At 34.4% G+C, this 3,914-nt stretch overlaps 1 protein-coding gene across 4 annotated transcripts in view; it reads right to left on the reverse strand.

Annotated features, from left to right (window-relative positions):
• PCDH11X (protocadherin 11 X-linked) overlaps nucleotides 1-3,914 on the reverse strand; it is a 920,016-nt gene that overhangs the window by 624,788 nt on the left and 291,314 nt on the right. The window lies entirely within an intron of this gene.

Consider the following 3,914-nt stretch of genomic DNA (forward strand, 5'->3'; position numbering starts at 1 on the left):
TATGCATGCATATAAGCATAACCAATGGACATAAGACTCTCGGGGGTAGGGGAGGCCGGGGGTTTGTTATGGGCGGGAAAAAAAGGAGACATATGTAATACACTTTGTAATACTTTAAGCAATAAAACAAAATTTAAAAATAAAAATAAAAAAGGTAACTTCCACACAGAAATAAATAACTCATTCACTTGAAAAAAAAAGTATAAGAAATACAGCAGCTATAACATTACTGCCTCACAGTCATATTAAAGTTCCAAGCTGCTTATGAAGATTTGAGCAATGGATCCCATCAACATCAAAGGGTGTCACACAGCTAAATCCCAGTGAACAGATTAGAAAATGTAAATTATATCTATTTAACTATAGAGTTAATTAGGATTTGAATTTTTATATAGGTAAAACACTAAATGATAAAAAGGCTCTTTAGTTTCTCCAATTTGAAAGACTTTATTATAATGCATTAATCTGCAGGTATTTGAGAATGCTCAGTCTTGTACTATGGTATCAAAAACTTAGTAAGAGAAAGAATTGTTAATTAAGTATTAATGAAAATAAAGTATTTGGATCAGCATATATTTTATAAAAATAAATTGTGTGCTACTTATTTTACTCAATATCCTCATATTTCTTACATTTGCAGAAATTACTTTGCTAAGGCTTCAAGAACATTTACAATAGCAACAAAAATATAAAATACCTAGGAATAAACATAACTTGAAATATGCAATGGTTATAAGAAAAAATTTAAAATACTTCAGGACACAGACATAAACTTGAAGCAAGGAAAAGGCATGCTATAATCTTGGATAGGAAGGTTCAACATCATAAAGCAGATGTTTCTCCCTAAATTAATGTTAAACTTGGTGCTATCCCAAAAACAATAACTGCATTTTTCTAGAACTAGATAAATTCATTTTAAAGTACATTTGAGACCAGTGGTTGAGTGTTGACCTATGACCCAGGAGGTCATGGTTCTATTCCAGGTCAGAGCACATGCCCAGGTTGCAGGCTCTATCCCCAGTAGGGCATGTGCAGGAGGAAGCGGATCAATTATTCTCTCTCAACATTGATGTTTATATCCCTCTCTCCCATTCCCTTCCTCTCTCTGAAATAAAAACAAAAAAAACACCAAAAAAAACCCCCCCGCACAAACATATTTAAAGTACATTTGACCCAACAATCACACTTTTAGGAATGATATCTGTGCAATGTTGTTCATTATGGCACTGCCTACCATTTTAAAATTGTAGATAAATTTCAGTATCCATCTATAGAGGACTATTTATAACAACTTGGGTATATCTTAAGGATATTTTCTTGTATCTACATAAAGAAACTCTGGAAGTATCGGTAAGAAGCTAGTGAAAGTGATTACCTACAGAGGCAAGGATAAGTGGGATAGACAAGGAGTGGCCTGAAAGTGAGGCTTCTAATGTGCATCTGTGACATGTTCTTCATTTGTGAAACATTCCAATACATTACCTATTCAAACCCAACAAAACAAAATTAAACATCAAGAAAAAGGAAAAAATACACAGAACATGCATATATTCTACTAAATGTTGTAAGTGGCAGTCCTATCAAGATAGTGGAAATATTTAAAAATAGATTTGTTTTACTCAGAATTTGACACTTTTCTTTTGAGTTCATTCATCATTTATCCTTGGCTACTTACAACTTGGAGTTGGTTTTGTGAGAAATTATAGAGAAGACCTCTTCTTTCCACCTAAGCATAATATGCATCACACCTTGCAATTGGTTTTGATAACTATCAAAAGTAGTACAAGATTCTGGACAATTTTTATCATGTAAATATAAACAGATTTTCACTGAATGACAGCAAGATGCATAGCAATAGACTAAATGCTTGAATTTTGTATAAAAGTGTAGATCTGGCCCTTGCTCTCAAGGTGCTAACAGTGTAAATTTACTTAAAACACTTATTGTCTGCCTCCCAAACTGCGCTTTTCCTTTCCCTATAGTTATTCCAGGCAATAGATATGAAAATTCAGAAGTGGGAGAATAGAGAACTTCTTAACAACCACAGTTTCACTGAGGATAAGGTTACTAAATTTGGGCAAATTTTATTCAAAAGATTAAAATGATTAATGTAGCTCAACATATGACCTGCAATTGAAGACACCTGGCTCACAGCTTGCTATAAGTTTGATACATGAGGTTCTTCAGCATTTACTGCCATGAAGTTTGAAAGGAGCATACTGAAAAGAAGACACAGCAATAAACTTTTGGCAATAATTTCTCTCTCACAGTTCCTGCCAAGCTGGAAAGAAATGTCATTTATATTTCTTAATTGGATTCCTTTCCAAACAAACACAGACTTTCAGTAAAAGTTTCTAAACAGCTGTACACATGGAATTAATAATAACACAAAGCACTTATTGAGCCAAGTTGTGAATGAACAATTCTACCAGAGAAATGACAAAAGAAGCCAAGAATAAAAAAAGTGATTAAGGTAGAAGAGCAGTTTTTAGAAATATTTTTGTAAAATAGGTATTAATTACAAGTTATTAATTTGCTTGATATGGTAAATATGGTGTGGTATTAGGCATTTAGAACACACAGGTCCACATATATTTGCAATTATTAAATAAAAGAGGGCGTTTGGAGCTTTACTGGATAAGTACAGCCAGATCAGTTGATTGCTAGCAATCCTGAGAACACTTCCACAGTTATGCCTGTGCTTCAACCACAAATGATATTTTAGCTAGTTGCGCAAGAGAAGAAAAATGAGATGAGCCAATTCAAACATGATGTTTCAGTTTAGCTTTTTAGTTTAAATGCCAGCTATATGTTTGGTTAAAAAAGGAGTTTATATTATTTAATGAAAACAAAGTAGAAATGAAGATGTATGCTATCTCAATAATTTATCTTATTAGCATTGAAAGTATATCCACCTAAACATGTTCCTGTACTAAAGCTCTGATCACATAACCTCACAGCATAAAATGTTGTTTTTCATTACTTTGATTAGCATAGGTCAGAAAGTACTGGTGTAAGAGGGAAAAAAGTAAATCCTTAGGATCAATGACACATTATCTGCTACATTATTTTTTTAAACATGTGTGCTTCAGGGTTGATTTAATCCTCCTATCTAACAATACACAAACATGGTAATTGACTGTACCTTCGCTACGCTTCCCATTGGCTAATCAGCACAATATACAAATTAACTGCCAACAAAGATGGTGGCTAATTTGCATACTGCAGGCAGGGCAGGACAGCGTGAGTGCGAGCCGCCATCCAGGCCCCCGTGTGCGACCCCAGAAGCTGCCTGCCTGCCACTCGTGATCACATACGAACCCGGGCCGCAGGCTGGCCCCAGAAGCCCCAGAGCCACCTGATACTGCAGTAACTCTATCAGTAAGCACTCCGAAAGTCAGTGGCATAAATGCATCAATTAAAAGACAGATTATGAGGGTGAATCAAAAACAAAACCCACTTTAAATATAAAGACACATATAGATTAAAAGTAAATGAATTAAGCTGCATCCTGTTTTGCTCAGTGGATAGAGCATTAGCCCATGGACTGAAGGGTCCCAGGTTCGATTCCAGTCAAGGACATGTACCTCAGTTGCTGGCTTGATCACCAGTCCCTATCAAAGCATGTGCAGGAGGCAACCAATCAATGTGTCTCTCCCATTCCCTTCACTCTCTCTAAAATTCAATGGAAAAATATCCTTGGGTGAAGATTAACAAAAACAAAGTAAATGGATTAAGTAACATTAAAGAGATTATAAGAAAAATATATTCCAAATTTTGTTAGTTGTATAATGGTTATGTTTAAATTATTAACACCTAAGAAATTGGGTGAAGGGTACATATAATATGCTGAAGTATTTTATAGTTTTTTTACATGTATGAGATTATTTCAAATTAAAATATTAAAAAATTAA

The sequence above is a fragment of the Myotis brandtii genome, unplaced genomic scaffold (genome assembly GCF_000412655.1).
Source record: "Myotis brandtii unplaced genomic scaffold, ASM41265v1 scaffold779, whole genome shotgun sequence".
NCBI classification, from domain to species: domain Eukaryota; kingdom Metazoa; phylum Chordata; class Mammalia; order Chiroptera; family Vespertilionidae; genus Myotis; species Myotis brandtii.